Source organism: Arachis hypogaea, chromosome 13 (assembly GCF_003086295.3).
Source record: "Arachis hypogaea cultivar Tifrunner chromosome 13, arahy.Tifrunner.gnm2.J5K5, whole genome shotgun sequence".
Taxonomy (NCBI): domain Eukaryota; kingdom Viridiplantae; phylum Streptophyta; class Magnoliopsida; order Fabales; family Fabaceae; genus Arachis; species Arachis hypogaea.
The window spans coordinates 68,797,510-68,816,132 of NC_092048.1; the positions used below are offsets into that span (position 1 = coordinate 68,797,510).

The 18,623-nt window shown below is 41.6% G+C and overlaps 1 non-coding gene and 1 pseudogene across 1 annotated transcript; one reads left to right on the top strand and one right to left on the bottom strand.

Annotated features, from left to right (window-relative positions):
• The first annotated feature begins 12,701 nt into the window (after positions 1 to 12,701).
• LOC112735947 (photosynthetic NDH subunit of lumenal location 1, chloroplastic-like) overlaps positions 12,702 to 18,623 on the top strand; it is a 30,974-nt pseudogene continuing 25,052 nt past the window's right edge.
• On the bottom strand, positions 18,411 to 18,514 carry LOC112738799 (small nucleolar RNA R71). The gene has a single exon (XR_003169750.1). It is a non-coding gene; the product is annotated as a small nucleolar RNA R71 (small nucleolar RNA).

Genomic DNA, 18,623 nt, shown 5'->3' on the forward strand with positions numbered 1-18,623 from the left:
CATTCCCTCCCGATAGGATATAACATAGCTGTCTTTATGCCTCAGTGCCGTGTCCTCGGCCAGCCTTACAGAAGCTGCCAGAGAAAGTGAACTTGCCTTCTCGTTCTCCAGATCCTTCTCCAACTTGGCTACCTTTACTTCAAGCTCCTCCTTCAGACCCTTCATCCGATCAAACTCCTGTTTAGCCTCCTCCATAAAGGCTTTGGTGGCGTGGAAAGGAAGATTTTGAGCAGTTCGGTATAGGGCAGCCCCCATATACGCCATTCTAACACTACTTCGAGTTATAAAGTCCAGATGGCGAAGGAGCAACACATCGTCCATAGGAAGGGCACCGTAGGGACCGATTTGTTGATCCACAAATTCAACTGCATTAAAGTCAGGAACATCAAGGTTGAAAAGCTCAGTTGTTTTTTGTTTCTTGTTGGGAGGAGCACCAGAGCTAGAGGTAGAAGTTGGTGGAGGGTCAGCCAGACAAACCCGAGGAGTAGGGATCACCTTCCTCGGCCCAGGAGAACTCGGCACAGGTGACTTCACTTGCACTTGGGAAGATCCCTCCCCGGCCGCCTTGGCCGAGATGTTCTGAGCAGCAGTCGCCTTCTTTGCCCTTTTGAAGGCCTTCATGGATTCATTATTTTTTGACATCTCTGCAAACACAAAATCAGCCACAGTAAAGGGTTACAAGCACAAGATGAGGAAGCCAAAACTAAGAAACAAGTATAGAAACAAGTCAGGCAAATACCCAAAACAGCCCAGACTAGGGATGGGTCATTCAAAAATCTTTTTGTATCAAGATGGGGTGGTGCTCCCCATAAATCCTCAAGAACAACAACAAAGGCACGCTCAACATCGTCAAGCATATCCCAGGAATAGCGAGACACTCTCACATCCTTCTACCACTCTAGAGGGAAAGAAGGCTCATCATTTTCATCAAGAAAAAAGGGGGGCCCCCTCGACGGCACGAACTTTAAAGAAGTAATTCTTGAAATCCTTAAAGGACTCATCATACATAGCAAACACTTTATGGCCCTGGGCAGACCTGAACGAAACCCAGGAAGCTTTCTTTTTCGAAGAGCCACCACGCTTGGCGGAAACAAACAGATAAAGGAAGAGAGCCTGAGAAGGTGTTACACCTAACTCTTGGCAAAGTAGCTGAAAAATTTTGATAAAACCCCAGGAATTCGGGTGAAGCTGGGATGGGGCAATATTACACGACCACAACAGGTCGGTCTCAAAAGCAGTAAAAGGAAAAGTAACGTCCAGTTGACTGAAGAAATATTCATAGGCATAGAAGAAGGGACGCTCCCCCTCGATGGAGGTCGGAAAACAAACCCTCTCATCAAAATCAGGAGCAACAAGCTCATAATCCCTCTCCCAGGCACTGTTACCACAAATCCTATGACACTTCCTCAGCTCTATGCAAAATTCAGCATCCACAACAGAAACACACATCAAAACAAGGGAGTCCAGCCAATCGGACATCCCCTCGGGAACTCTGGAAGACATCTCTACAATGTTATGGCGAGAAGACATGAGGCCAACTAATCCTACAATAAGAAAAGAAGAGGGGATTACTAAAAACATCTCGGACAAGGGATAAAACAACTCGATCAATACGATACAGGTGAACAAACAGAAAAGGAAAACCCCAAGACTCAAACCAAAGTCTTGGGGCATCCTTTGGAGGCAGTAACAAAGCAGGGTTTTCAGGAAAAATCTACAGCTCGCACCCCAGCATCTCTCAAACAAGAAAAGAAGACTTCAAACAGCAAGCATTTTTAAAAGTCATCAAAATCACGGCCTTACAGTCTACCAGCAAAAAGCATCCCCAAACATCAAGCATGCCAAAACATCAAAGGCGCAACCTTTTTTCAGAATCAGACAAAAAGCAATCTTCAAATAAAGCAAGAAAAAGATGCAGATTTTCTGGGTATCGGTATCAGACAGAAACAACAGAACATGCAAAGCCCTAAAAATATCAAGCAACAGGAAAGGCAAAAAAGGTCATGCAGAAGATGAAGAAACTCTCAGAATACACATTTCAACAACAATTAGGCGCGACAAAAACAGAAAGATCCAAACTTTCTCTAAAGCAAAATCAAAACTTCATCACAAAGCCAAAGCAACGAAAGAAAAAGAAAATGCGAATGGAACTAACCTGGAGAAGAAAGAAGCTTCGAGGGAAAATGAAGGCGTAAAAATGGAAACTGCCCAGAAAATCGCCGAACGACGCCGCAACGCAAGAAAAGCAAAATGTAGGCAAAGGACGGAGAGCGAGAGAACGAAAGAAGTTACGAGGAGGAGCGAAGAAGGGAAACCATTTTCTAATCGCAAATTCAAAATAAAAGGCCACAAGGAAAAACGGGGCAATTAATACCAATTAATGAAGGTATTAAACCCTCGCACGTTCCCAAAGCGCTGATATAAATGCGCGCGCTTTTCGAGAAAAATGTTCTACATTCAAAAGCTGCTACAAAGGAATCGACAAAATGCTTGAGTTCGGCTTCACAAGAGAAGGACCAAAGTCAAGGACTCGACCTCAAAAAAGAAGGCCGAGCTCAAGCAGGGGCACTGTTCATACCCTGGGTCAAGTTATCCGACCTGGGATGATTGGCGACAAAGCGACCGACCTCTTCAGGTCAGGCTACTCGACCTCTTCTCAAAGAGGTCGGCCAAATTGACATGAAAGCCCAATAAAGGGCCCAAATAGAGGAACACGACCCAAATCCAAAGGCAATCCAAGCCTATAGAGATAAAGGCGGTTCCCTTGAAGATAAGCTGACTTCACTCGAAATAAGATAAGATAAGATAACATAACTAACTTATCTTATCAGAAAGGTCAGCCCACACTACTATAAATACACTGGAGCATCCAAGTATAACTCATACTCTGATTCTACAATAAACCTGCTTAATACCCGTGCTAACTTAAGCATCGAAGTCTCTTGCAGGTACCCCCACCCTCCGGTGACCAAGGATCAGAAGTGCAGCCAGTCCAACAAGTCGGACACAACAGCTCCAGCCGCCACCAGCCAGCCAGACACACCATCTCCGATCAGTACAGAAGATCTCGTCCGAGATCGACCTCTAGTTTCAGGTAACTCTCAGAACATAATGTAAATCGCACAGATTTCTTCATGCGAACTGCAAAATTCGACCTGTTTTCAATGGTTTGACAACCATTTAACCGATTTTCAACAGTTTAAATGGGAAAACGATCTCAGCTTTGAATCAAATTGGCCAGACCACCAGGAGAATGTTGTTTTTTCTATCGTGTTTTTATTCATGGATTATGTTAAACTTTATGCCTCTTGTGATAGACAGACTCTTGTGATTGACTTTAATAATATATATTAAAAAATATTTTTTTTGAAATAAAAAGTGCTCAACACAACAAGGTGGAGCAACAGAACATAAGTAACAGGCTACTCAATGTAAAAACCATCATCGATCAACTCAATATGTAAAGTACCCTCTAGTCATCTTCGGCATTGCCATCAACAACCAAGAGGTTCACCACCAAGCCACTCGTCGGAGAGCATAAAGGACCTTCCATCACCCCTGAGCCTTTATTATTGAAGACTCTACCATTCCTTTCTACCCAAATTGCCCAGATAATAGCAAAAAACCCAATCAACCATCGCCTCCGCTCATTCTTTCTTTGTGAAGCATTCGACCAGCTCTCAAAGTGTTACTTTAGTGTACCCGGCATAGTCGATATCCTTCCAAGAGCGAATAGCCATGCACACCACACCTGCCAAGTGATCTCACAGCCAATAAATAGATGAGAAGCAGACTCAACAGACTTACAACATAAAACACACATATTATCATGCTGGTCAATGACACCTAATTTGCATAGTCTCTCCTTAGTGTTCACCCTCTCAACCAAAACAAACCACGAAAATAACTCAACCCTTGGCAGAGAAAAACCCCTCCAAATAGCGCTAGTGAAGCTATAGCTCGTAATTTCCTCCGGAAGCGCTGCTTCCTGCATCACCTGCACAAAGGAGTTAGTAGTAAAAATACCAGTTTTATCATATTTTCAAACCACCCTGTCCTCCTTCTTAGTTGTTATTCTTACTGACTGCAAGACCTCATGGAGTTGGTGTAAAAGCTCCAGCTCCCACTGAAATAATTCTCTCCTCCACTTGAAACTCCAGATCCTTTCTAACCCATCCCAAAACCCGCACTCCCCTATAACAGATCCTGTGAGGTTTGAGACCGAGAAGAGTCTTGGGAACATCTCTTTCAACCTTTCAAAACTTGATTGTTCTGCCATTCCCTACATCCATAGATAAGCCTCTGATCATCTTTTCTCTGATCTGTGGCTCCCTGATCTGGAGCTGACAGATATCTCTCCAAGCGCCCCCTCTTGTAGGAATAGGCTGACCACACAGCATCGCAGAGGGATTCATGCTATTACAAGAGCAAACTACTCTCTTCCATAAAGGGCAATCCTCTTTCGAAAACCTCCACCACCACTTGAACAGAAGGGCTGTATTCTTAACCACTGCATCTCCCACTCCTAACCCACCCACCTTTCTAGGAGCCATCACTATCTCCCATCTCACTAGTGGCATCCCTTTCTTCCCATCCTCCTTACTCCACAAGAACCGTCTTTGCAACGAGATCAACTTTTCTGCTACTGCCTTTGGCATCTTGTATATAGGCTGAGATAGTATATAGGCAGGCTATTGAGGACGGACTTGATGAGAACTAGCTTGCCCACTTTATTGAGGGTCTTCGCCTTCCACAAGCTCAACTTTTCTTCCACCTTATCAATTACCGGTTTCCAAGTCTTAACTAACCTTGGGTTCGGTTCCAGAGAGATTCCAAGGTATCAGACTGGTAAAGAGGCTTCCTTACATCCCAATAGCTGGCACATCTGTATCGTCCAACGATCTTCACAATTAACTGGAATGAAACTGGACTTCTCAAAATTAATACTCAACCCGTACATTAGTTCAAAGCAGCGCAGTAAGCGCTTGTAATTCCTGATAGTCTCTTCCTCTGGAGGACAGAATAGTATAGTATCATCCGCAAACTGCAAGTGCAACAGCTAAATGTGATCTCGTCCTACCAAAAGTGGAGAAATGCGCCCATTTGTTACCGCCTCTCCGATCATCCGATGAAGGACATCAACAACTAGCACAAACAGAAAGGGCGACAACGGATCTCCTTGTCGTAGACCCTTTTCCATTTTGAAGGGCTTTGAAGGGGATCCATTTATAAGCACCGACATAGACGCAGAGCATACACATTCCTTAATCCAACCCCGCCACTTCTGGCCAAATCCTATCTTCTGCAGAACTATATCCAAAAAACTCCATTTGACCCTATCATATGCCTTTTGAAAGTCTAGTTTAATTATCGCTGAGCTCCTTCTTCTTGCCTTGATCCACTGCACAGTTTCACAGGCTATCAAAGCTCCATCATGAATTTTCCTGCCTTGCACAAAAGCACTCTGAGTCTCGCCTACTAAGCCTGGCATCACATTCCGCATTCTCCGAACTAACACCTTAGAGATAACCTTATACACACATCCCACCATACTAATTGGCCGGAGATCTTTGATTTCTGTAGCTCCAACAAACTTTGGTGCCAAAGCCACCCAAGTGACATTCGAATCCCTAGGCAGCCTAGCCGACCGAAAGAACCCCAAGACTGCTTCAATGAATTCCTTCCCAATTTCATCCCAGCATTTCTTAATAAAATTCATGTTATACCCGTCACACCCTGGTGCCTTTGTTGACTCACAATCCCACACAGCATTCTTTATTTCTTCAGCAGTTGGCATCAACTCCAACCCTGCTGCTTCTTCCTCAGATATCTGCCTTACCAGCCCATCCCGAAATCCTATATTAGGTGAGGTCTCCTGATGGTACAAATTCTTATAGAAATCTCTTATAGCAACTTTAATTCGGGGTTGATTCCTAACTAATCTTCCATGAATTCTCAAGGCATCAATCCGATTGTTCCTCCTCCTTGTCGAGGCTATATTGTGGAAGTACCTAGTATTTCTGTCCATCTCCTCAGCATATCTGGATCGAGACATCTGCTTCCAATGGATCTCCTTCCTGATATACCATTTCTTACATGAGCTCACAAGCGCCTTCCTCCTTGCTTTCTCTGTTCCATCATGCACTCCATTGCTCACCATTTCATCGACTTTTCTAATCTCCTCTTCAAACCTATCAATCCTTGTATCCATATTTCCAAAATTTTTTCTATGCCATCTGCGCAGTGGAACCGTTATAGCCTTCAGCTTGTCTAAGAATTGGCTCTCCCCTATGCTCCTCTACTCCTCCTTCACCATCCTCAAGAACCCATCATGAGTAAACCAAGAATCCAAACTCTGAAAAGGCTTCCCCCCCCCCATCCTTGTGACATCCATAACCAAAGGACAATGGTCTGACAACCCTCGTGGTCCTCCTCGTAATCTTGTTTCAGGAAACTCTTCCAGCCACTCCAAACTAACCAGTACTCTATCAATACGGCTACATGACTGACCCCTGAACCATGTGAACCTACGATCAGATAAAGCAAGATCCACGAGCTCCATATCTTGAATCCAAGATTTAAACTCAACTGCAGATACCGGCATAGAAGTAGCCCCTTCCTCTCCTCTACTTGAACAATCTCATTGAAATCCCCCATAAAGCAAAAAGGTACTTGACATAATCCTGACATGAAGCTCAGCTCCTCCCACACAATAAGCTTTTCGTCCCTAATACGCTCACCATACACTAAACAGAAAGCACACCGAAAATTATTTTTAACCAGCACTCCATCCATACATAACCATCTAGCTCTTTTATGACAATTGCTCATGTTAAATATCGTTTCGTCCTACATCAACAGCAGACCACCAGAAGCACCATCCGATCCCATAAACTCCCACCCTACTACATCATTACCCCACAGTTGCACTACGTCAAATTTAGTCAGAACCTCTTTTTTTGTCTCTATCAAGCCTAACTATGCACATTAAATCTCCTCCTAAAGTTCTTCACCATACTCAATTTACCAATTTCCACCAACCCCCTAACATTCCAGGATGAAAAAATTATTTTAAAATAGTTGTACACACCTTATTCCGATTTTTCGGACGACTTCTTCTAGATTTTTCTTTCTATTTGGCCTGCTTTTTCTTCAGTGCCAGTGCCTCATTCTGCTCTTAGAGGATCATCATAATATCGTCTTCCTCATTATATTGCACAGCTCCACACTCCATAGCTAGGTCCCACGTCTTCCGGTTTTCTTTCATATCTTCTGCCCGTGTAGTTTCAGACGTCTCAGACTCAGCACCATTCGTAGCAACAACCCCTACTTCATCACCCAAATCATCCATTGCTTCACCAGCCCTCGTATCTTCCACCACCAGTGGCTTCCACAGTCCCAGACCACCTCCATCGGGATGCAAAACCACAACCCCCAAGTCGCCAGTCACTTCATACCCCACCTTCCCCCCATCTCGGTCCGTTCCAGCAAGAACCGGTTCTCGGTCCCCACCGCTCCTTCTGTTCGTCCCTATCCACGAATCCGGTCGCCCCTCAAGGAGCATCACATCCATCGCCAGTGATCTCGGCTCCCCATCCACGTCATGGTTAACGCTCAGTCTTCCCGGTTCGGCAGAAGCTCCCCGACGTCCCAGCCCCCGGCGTACTACCTCGCCATCTGGAGCAGCCCTTCCTCCGACCAATAAGCGGCATAGCTTGACTGGGTTCATCCCCCGCCGAATAAATCCGCGCCGCCCTCGCGTGCTCCATCGAAGACGTGCCCCGAATCCCCTCCCGCTGATGCTGTTGGATTCTGACCTCCCTGCACTCAAAGTGGATTTTCTGGAGCTACAGAACTCAAAATGGCGCGTTTCCAATTGCTTTAAAAAGTAGACATCCAGGGCTTTCCAGCAATGTATAATAGTCCATACTTTGGCCGAGTTTAGATGATGTAAAAGGGCGTTGAACGCCAATTCTATGCTGCTATCTGGAGTTAAACGCCAGAAACACATCACAAACCAGAGTTGAACGCCAGAAATACGTTACAACCTGGCGTTCAACTCCAGAAAGAGCCTCTGCACGTGTAACATTCAAGTTCAGCCCAAGCACACACCAAGTAGGCCCCGGAAGTGGATTTATGCATCAATTACTTACTTCTGTAAACCCTAGTAACTAGTTTAGTATAAATAGGACTGTTTACTATTGTATTAGACATCCTGGGACGTTTTGTTCTTAGATCATGGGGGCTGGCCATTTGGCCATGCCTGAACCTTTCACTTATGTATTTTCAACAGTAGAGTTTCTACACTCTATAGATTAAGGTGTGGAGCTCTGCTGTTCCTCAAAGATTAATGCAAAGTACTACTGTTTATCTATTCAATTCAACTTGTTCCGCTTCTAAGATGTTCATTCGCACTTCAACCTGAATGTGATGAACGTGACAATCATCATCATTCCCTATGAACGCATGCCTGACAACCACTTCCGTTCTACTTTAGATTGAAAGAGTATCTCTTGGATCTCTTAATCAGAATCTTCGTGGTATAAGCTAGATTGATGGTGGCATTCATGAGAGTCCGGAAAGTCTAAACCTTGTCTGTGGTATTCCGAGTAGGACTCTGGGATTGAATGACTGTGACGAACTTCAAACTCACGAGTGCTGGGCGTAGTGACAGACGCAAAAGGAGGGTGAATCCTATTCCAGTATGATCGAGAACCTCAGATGATTAGCCGTGCTATGACAGAGCATTTGGACCATTTTCACAAGAGGATAGGATGCAGCCATTGACAAGGGTGATGCCTCCAGACGATTAGCCATGCAGTGACAGCGCATCGGACCATTTTCCAAAGAGGATAAAAAGTAGCCATTGACAACAGTGATGTCCTTACATAAAGCCAGCCATGGAAAGGAGTAAGATTGATTGGATGAAGACAGCAGAAAAGCAGAGGTTCAGAGGAACGAATGCATCTCTATACGCTTATCTGAAATTCTCACCAATGATATACATAAGTGTTTCTATCCTTATTTTCTATCTATTTATTATTTATGTTCGAAAACTCCATAACCTTTTGATATCCGCCTGACTGAGATCTACAAGGTGACCATAGCTTGCTTCATACCAACAATCTCCATGGGATCGACCCTTACTCAAGTAAGGTTTATTACTTGGACGACCCAGTGCACTTGCTGGTTAGTTGTATCGAAGTTGTGAATGAAAAATAATTTATTAAGACGTGCGTACAGAGTTTTTGATGCCGTTTCCTGAGATCACAATTTCGTGCACCAAGTTTTTGGCGTCGTTACCGGGGATTGTTCGAGTTTGAACAACTGACGGTTCAACTTGTTGCTTAGATTAGGTAATTTTCTTTTTGTTTTATTTTTAAAAATTTTTCAAAAACCTAGCGCCGTTGCCTGAGATCACAATTTCGTGCACCAAGTTTTTGGCGCCATTGCCGGGGATCACAATTTTTCTGAATGAATGCTTGAACAGTGCATATGTCTTTTGAAGTTGCTGTTTATGAATGTTAAATATGTTGGCTCTTGAAAGAATGATGACAAGGAGACATGTTATTTGATAATCTGAAAAATCATAAAAATGATTCTTGAAGCAAGAAAAAGCAACAAAGAACAAAGCTTGCAGAAAAAAAAATAGAAAAAAAAAGAGCAAAAAAAAATTAGAAAGAAAAAGAAAAAGCATGCAGAAAAAAGCCAGTAACCCTTAAAACCAAAAGGCAAGGGTAATAAAAAGGATCCCAAGGCTTTGAGCATCAGTGGATAGGAGGGCCTAAAGGAATAAAATCCTGGCCTAAGCGGCTAAACCAAGCTGTCCCTAACCATGTGCTTGTGGCGTGAAGGTGTCAAGCGAAAACTTGAGACTGAGCGGTTAAAGTCAAGGTACAAAGCAAAAAAAGAGTGTGCTTAAGAACCCTGGACACCTCTAATTGGGGACTTTAGTGAAGCTGAGTCACAATCTGAAAAGGTTCACCCAGTTATGTGTCTGTGGCATTTATGTATCCGGTGGTAATACTAGAAAACAAAGTGCTTAGGGCCACGGCCAAGACTCATAAAATAGCTGTGTTCAAGAATCAACATACTGAACTAGGAGAATCAAGAACACTATCTAAACTCTGAGTTCCTATAGATGCCAATCATTCTGGACCTCAATGGATAAAGTGAGATGCCAAAACTATTCAAGAGGCAAAAAGCTACAAGTCTCGCTCATTTAATTGGAGCTATGTTTCATTGATAGTTTGGAATTTATAGTATATTCTCTTCTTTTTATCCTATTTGATTTTCAGTTGCTTGGGGACAAGCAACAATTTAAGTTTGGTGTTGTGATGAGCGGATAATTTATACGCTTTTTGGCACTGTTTTTAGTATGTTTTTAGTAGAATCTGGTTAATTTTAGGGATGTTTTCATTAGTTTTTATGTTAAATTTACATTTCTGGACTTTACTATGAGTTTGTGTATTTTTCTGTGATTTCAGGTATTTTCTGGCTGAAATTGAGGGACTTGAGCAAAAATCAGATTCAGAGGTAGAAGAAGGACTGCTGATGCTGTTGGATTCTGACCTCCCTGCACTCAAAGTAGATTTTCTGGAGCTACAAAACTCAAAATGGCGCGCTTCCAATTGCTTTGGAAATTAGACATTCAGGGCTTTCCAACAATGTGTAATAATAGTCCATACTTTGGCTGAGTTTAGACAACGTAAAAGGGCGTTGAACGCCAGTTCTATGCTGCTGTCTGGAGTTAAACGCCAGAAACACGTCACAAACCAGAGTTGAACGCCAGAAATACGTTATAACCTGGCGTTCAACTCCAGAAAGAGCCTCTGCATGTGTAACATTCAAGTTCAGCCCAAGCACACACCAAGTGGGCTCCGGAAGTGGATTTATGCATCAATTACTTACTTCTATAAACCCTAGTAACTAGTTTAGTATAAATAGGACTGTTTACTATTGTATTAGACATCCTGGGACATTTTGTTCTTAGATCATGGGGGCTGACCATTCGGCCATGCCTGAACCTTTCACTTATGTATTTTCAATGGTAGAGTTTCTACACTCCATAGATTAAGGTGTGGAGCTCTGCTGTTCCTCAAAGATTAATGCAAAGTACTACTGTTTTTCTATTCAATTCAACTTGTTCCGCTTCTAAGATGTTCATTCGCACTTCAACCTGAATGTGATGAACGTGACAATCATCATCATTCCCTATGAATGCATGCCTGACAACCACTTCCGTTCTACTTTAGATTGAATGAGTATCTCTTGGATCTCTTAATCAGAATCTTCGTGGTATAAGCTAGATTGATGGCGGCATTCATGAGAGTCCGGAAAGTCTAAACCTTGTCTGTGGTATTCCGAGTAGGACTCTGGGATTGAATGACTGTGAGAACTTCAAACTCGCGAGTGTTGGGCGTAGTGACAGATGCAAAAGAATGGTGAATCCTATTCCAGTATGATCGAGAACCTCAGATGATTAGCCGTGCTGTGACGGAGCATTTGGACCATTTTCACAAGAGGATAGGATGCAGCCATTGACAAGGGTGATGCCTCCAGACGATTAGCCATTCAGTGACAGCGCATCGGACCATTTTCCAAAGAGGATAAAAAGTAGCCATTGACAACGGTGATGTCCTTACATAAAGCCAGCCATGGAAAGGAGTAAGATTGATTGGATGAAGACAGCAGAAAAGCAGAGGTTCAGAGGAACGAATGCATCTCTATACGCTTATCTGAAATTCTCACCAATGATATACATAAGTGTTTCTATCCTTATTTTCTATTTATTTATTAGTTATGTTCGAAAACTCCATAACCTTTTGATATCCGCCTGACTGAGATCTACAAGGTGACCATAGCTTGCTTCATACCAACAATCTCCGTGGGATCGACCCTTACTCACGTAAGGTTTATTACTTGGACGACTCAGTGCACTTGCTGGTTAGTTGTATTGAAGTTGTGAATGAAAAACAATTTATTAAGACGTGCGTACAGAGTTTTTGACGCCGTTGCCTGAGATCACAATTTCGTGCACCAAGTTTTTGGCGCCGTTACCGGGGATTGTTCGAGTTTGAACAACTGACGGTTCAACTTGTTGCTCAGATTAGGTAATTTTCTTTTTGTTTTATTTTTAAAAATTTTTCAAAAACCTGGCACCGTTGCCTGAGATCACAATTTCGTGCACCAAGTTTTTGGCGCCGTTGCCGGGGATCACAATTTTTCTGAATGAATGCTTGAACAGTGCATATGTCTTTTGAAGTTGCTGTTTATGAATGTTAAATATGTTGGCTCTTGAAAGAATGATGACAAGGAAACATGTTATTTGATAATCTGAAAAATCATAAAAATGATTCTTGAAGCAAGAAAAAGAAGCAAAGAACAAAGCTTGCAGAAAAAAAATAGAAAAAAAAAAGAGCGAAAAAAAAATTAGAAAGAAAAAGAAAAAGCAAGCAGAAAAAAGCCAGTAACCCTTAAAACCAAAAGGCAAGGGTAATAAAAAGGATCCCAAGGCTTTGAGCATCAGTGGATAAGAGGGCCTAAAGGAATAAAATCCTGGCCTAAGCGGCTAAACCAAGCTGTCCCTAACCATGTGCTTGTGGCGTGAAGGTGTCAAGTGAAAACTTGAGACTGAGCAGTTAAAGTCAAGGTCCAAAGCAAAAAAAGAGTGTGCTTAAGAACCCTGGACACCTCTAATTATGAACTTTAGCAAACCTGAGTCACAATCTGAAAAAGGTTCACCCAGTTATGTGTCTGTGGCATTTATGTATCCGGTGGTAATACTAGAAAACAAAGTGCCTAGGGCCACGGCCAAGACTCATAAAATAGCTGTGTTCAAGAATCAACATACTAAACTAGGAGAATCAAGAACACTATCTGAACTCTGAGTTCCTATAGATGCCAATCATTCTGAACCTCAATGGATAAAGTGAGATGCCAAAACTATTCAAGAGGCAAAAAGCTACAAGTCCCGCTCATTTAATTGGAGCTATGTTTCATTGATAGTTTGGAATTTATAGTATATTCTCTTCTTTTTATCCTATTTGATTTTCAGTTGCTTGGGGACAAGCAACAATTTAAGTTTGGTGTTGTGATGAGCGGATAATTTATACGCTTTTTGGCACTGTTTTTAGTATGTTTTTAGTAGAATCTGGTTACTTTTAGGGATGTTTTCATTAGTTTTTATGTTAAATTCACATTTCTGGACTTTACTATGAGTTTGTGTGTTTTTCTGTGATTTCAGGTATTTTCTGGCTGAAATTGAGGGACTTGAGCAAAAATCAGATTCAGAGGTAGAAGAAGGACTGCTGATGCTGTTGGATTCTGACCTCCCTGCACTCAAAGTGGATTTTCTGGAGCTATAGAACTCAAAATGGCGCGTTTTCACGTGCGTTGGAAAGTAGACATCCAGGGCTTTCCGGAAATGTATAATAGTTCATACTTTGGCCGAGTTTAGATGATGTAAAAGGGCGTTGAACACCAGTTCTACGCTGTTGTCTGGAGTTAAACGCCAGAAATACGTCACAAACCAGAGTTGAACGCTAGAAATACGTTACAACCTGGCGTTCAACTCCAGAAAGAGCCTCTGCACGTGTAACATTCAAGCTCAGCCCAAGCACACACCAAGTGGGCCCCGGAAGTTGATTTATGCATCAATTACTTACTTCTGTAAACCCTAGTAACTAGTTTAGTATAAATAGGACTGTTTACTATTGTATTAGACATCCTAGGACGTTTTGTTCTTAGGTCATGGGGGCTTGCCATTCGGCCATGCCTGAACCTTTCACTTATGTATTTTCAACGGTAGAGTGTCTACACTCCATAGATTAAGGTGTGGAGCTCTGCTGTTCCTCAAAGATTAATACAAAGTACTACTGTTTTTCTATTCAATTCAACTTGTTCCGCTTCTAAGATGTTCATTCGCACTTCAACCTGAATGTGATGAACGTGACAATCATCATCATTCCCTATGAACGCGTGCCTGACAACCACTTCCGTTCTACTTTAGATTGAATGAGTATCTCTTGGATCTATTAATCAGAATCTTCATGGTATAAGCTAGATTGATGGCGGCATTCATGAGAGTCCGGAAAGTCTAAACCTTGTCTATGGTATTTCGAGTAGGACTCTAGGATTGAATGACTGTGACGAACTTCAAACTCGCAAGTGCTGGGCATAGTGACAGACGCAAAAGCAGGGTGAATCCTATTCCAGTATGATCGAGAACCTCAGATGATTAGCCGTGCTGTGACAGAGCATTTGGACCATTTTCACAAGAGGATGGGATGCAGCCATTGACAAGGGTGATGCCTCCAAACGATTAGCCATGCAGTGACAGCGCATCGGACCATTTTTCAGAGAGGATTAAAAGTAGCCATTGACAACGGTGATGTCCTTACATAAAGCCAGCCATGGAAAGGAGTAAGATTGATTGGATGAAGATAGCAAGAAAGGAGAGGTTCAGAGGAACGAATGCATCTCTATGTGCTTATCTGAAATTCTCACCAATGATTTACATAAGTATTTCTATCCTTATTTTATTATATAATTTCAAAAACTCCATAACTATTTTATATCCGCCTGACTGAGATCTACAAGGTGACCATAGCTTGCTTCATACCAACAATCTCCGTGGGATCGACCCTTACTCACGTAAGGTTTATTACTTGGATGACCCAGTGCACTTGCTGGTTAGTTGTATCGAAGTTGTGAATGAAAAATGATTTATTAAGACGTGCATACAGAGTTTCTGGCGCCGTTGCCTGAGATCACAATTTTGTGCACCAAGTTTTTTGTGATGAGCGGATAATTTATACGCTTTTTGGCATTGTTTTTAGTATGTTTTTAGTAAGATCTAGTTACTTTTAGGGATGTTTTCATTAGTTTTTATGTTAAATTCACATTTCTGGCTTTACTATGAGTTTGTGTGTTTTTCTGTGATTTCAGGTATTTTCTGGCTAAAATTGAGGGACTTGAGCAAAAATCAGATTTAGAGGTTGAAGAAAGACTGCTGATGATGTTGAATTCTGACCTCCCTGCACTCAAAGTGGATTTTCTGGAGCTACAGAACTCAAAATGGCACGCTTCCAATTGCGTTGGAAATTAGACATTCAGGGCTTTCCAGCAATGTATAATAGTCCATACTTTCAAGAGCCAACATATTTAACATTCTTAAACAACAACTTCAAAAGACATATGCACTGTTCAAGCATTCATTCAGAAAACAAGAAGCATTGTCACCATATCAACATAATTAAACTAAGTTCAAGGATAAATTCGAAACTCATGTACTTCTTGTTCTTTTAAATTAAAACATTTTTCATTTAAGAGAGGTGATGGATTCATAGGACATTCATAACTTTAAGACAAAGTTACTAACTACTAATGATCATGTAATAAGTCACAAACATGCATAATCACTTAACATAAAGAAAACAAAAAACAGAGAATGTAAGAACAAGGAATGAGTCTACCTTAGTGATGGTGGCGTTTCCTGATGCCAAGGCATCTTAGGCTAGTTTCACTAGCATTTTTCTGTTAGTTTTAGTTGTTTTATGCATTTTCTTGAGCTTAAAGTAACCAAGAATGGTTAAATGAATAACAAAGCAATGAACCATCCAAACAGTATGATTTTGATGCAAATTCCATGAGTTTTTAGTTATATTACTTGAACGCTATGAATGGAAGATTTCTCATGAAATTTTGCAAGACTTTGATGCAGTTGTTTGGATGATTTCAGGGAAGAAGAGGCTAGGCAAGGAAGCAACAAAATCAATAAAGGAAGCTTGAATATCACATGTGGAGTTTAAGTTCCAGTTTAAGCTTAAACTGGAACTCAAACTACCAAGCCATATAATGCTGGGAACTATCAGTGGCGTTTAAGCTCCAGTTTAAGCTTAAACTAGAGCTTAAACGCCAAAATCATGAAAGCTGAGGAAAAGCTGAAAGTGGCGTTTAACCTCCAGTTTAACCTTAAACTGGAAGTTAAACGCCAGAAATGAGAAATGCACCAAGGAGCCATTTCCACGTTTAAGCTCCAATTTAAGCTTAAACTGGAGCTTAAACGTGTTCGACCATTCTCCTCCAGGGTTGCTTTCTTCATTTCCACGTTTAAGCTTCAGTTTAACGTTAAACTGAAGCTTAAACGTGTTCGACAACTCCACACTCCAGACTTGCCTTCTTCCATTTCCACGTTTAAGCTTCAGTTTAACCTTAAACTGAAGCTTAAACGTGCTTGAATTATACCACCTCCAGGAGTGTCCAACGTTTAAGTTGCAGTTTAAGCTTAAACTGCAACTTAAACGCCACCAATTGAAAAGGTTTCTGGGCCAAAGATATTGCAGTTTAAGTTAGCATTTGAGCACAAACATTAACTTAAACGTACTCTGGTATGAAACCCAATTGAATATCATGGTTTATGGGATTGGGCCTGAAGAATTGATGAGTCTGGAATTTCAATTTGTTGAGTCATGTGTCATTACTTGATTATCACTAAGTTGGCTCAATGAATGTTACAGAATTGGATCAGCAGCCTCATCAGGATTATGGATCATAAATCCAAAGCAAAAGGAAATCAGGGAAAGGCCTCAAAGCCCAAGAAACACAACAGAAGCTCAATTTAGAAAGTGTATAAATAGGATAGAATTTAAGTTGGTTGACACTCGGGGAATTTAGGGGATCACTTTTTCTAGTTTTCATACTTTTTGTAATTGAATTCAGAGCTATGACTCACTAAACCCCCTTTCATTGGGTTAGGGAGCTCTATTGTAATTCAATGAATCAATAATAGTTTTTATCTTATTCTTCAATCTTTTCTCTTGAATTTTGTTAGAAAGCTTCTCGATCTAATTCCATTGGTTAGTTGTCTTGGGAAAGAAACTAACCATAATTGGAATCCTTCGGAACCTTGGGAAAGGAATGGAGGATTCATGCTAGAGAAGCTTTCTCACAGTGAATTGGATTGGGGTTTGGATGGATATTGTGACATGTAATCCTACCAAATTGTGGTTCATGAAACTGTGTGGTATAATCACTGATCGAGCATCATCTCTTCTTATGAACATTTAAACCAAGGGATTGGGAATTTGTTTGTTTTTAGAGAGAATTGGTGAGCCAAGGGATTAGGATCCAATCATATAAGATTGCCAAGCAAAATTCAATGAATGCATTGGTTGAGGAAGGGATAAAAAAAATGTTTGATTCGGAGATCTCAATATCTCCTGAAACCCAATGAATTCCCCATTTCTGATCTATCACTTCTCTTTACATTCTACAATTAAATTCATGCAATCACCCCGATCCCTTTTTAATTTCAGCAATTTAGCTTCTCGCTCTTTAATTCATGCAATTTTACATTCCGCAATTCTCATCTAAATCTTGATTCCGCTCAACTAGAACACACTTCTAATCCGAATTGCTCACTCAACCAATCCTTGTGGGATTCGACCTCACTCTATTGTGAGTTTTTACTTGACGATAACCGGTGCACTTGCCGGAAGGAATTTTTGCCGATCGTGCAATTTCTTAAAATCGTAGCATCAAGTTTATGGCGCCGTTGCTGGGGATTGGTTTTCGATTGACAATTCTCAAACTGGAAGTTAACTAGATTGAGCATTTTTCTTGCTTTGTTAATTCAGTTCAAGTTACTTGTTGAATTTTAATTTCTGCACTCTGTTACATGCTTTCTTTCTTTATGCCTTTAAATTCAAGCAACTAACTCACTGACTCACTAACTATTTGAATTAATTCCTCAACTGCTCTAACCATACTCTTCCATTAACCAAGAGTATTTCACTTGTTTGTTGCCTGTGCTGTGTTCTTGTATGACAGGTAGGAGAGGAGAGACATCAACTCCTCGTTATACCGAACCAGAGCGGACCCTTCATAAACTTAGAAGGGAAGCAAGAGGGAAGAGAGTACTGGGAGAAGAAGAATCTGAAGGAGAATCTGAGGACAATTTTGAGGAAGCTCTAGATCTCAACATGGATAGAGAAGTTCACAACCATGAGAGAGCTGATGGAAACAATGCCATTCCCGAGAGGAGGGTTCTTGGTTCATACATAAACCCAACCTCTGGGAATTGTGGTAGCAGCATTCAGAAACCACCCATTCAGGCCAACAATTTTGAACTCAAACCACAGCTAATATCACTTGTGGAGGATCATTGTTCATTTGGTGGGAATGCTAATGAAGATCCAAACCAACATCTCACAAAATTCCTGAGAATTTGCGACACGGTGAAGTCCAATGGAGTCCTGGAAGATACCTATAAACTGCTCTTGTTCCCATTTTCACTTAGGGACAAGGCAGCTAAGTGGCTGGAATCATTCCCAAGGGGGAGCCTAACAACCTGGGATGAGGTGGAAAGCAAGTTTCTGGCACGTTTCTACCCCCCACAAAAGGTCAATAGGCTTCGATCTGAGGTTCAGACTTTTAGACAACAAGATGGTGAAACTCTCTACGAGGCATGGGAGAGGTTCAAGGATTTGACAAGGAAATGCCCACCAGACATGTTCCATGACTGGGTGCAATTGCATATTTTCTATGATGGACTTTCTTATGAATCAAGGAAGGCTGTAGACCATTCATCAGGAGGTTCATTGAACAGGAAAAAGACTGTG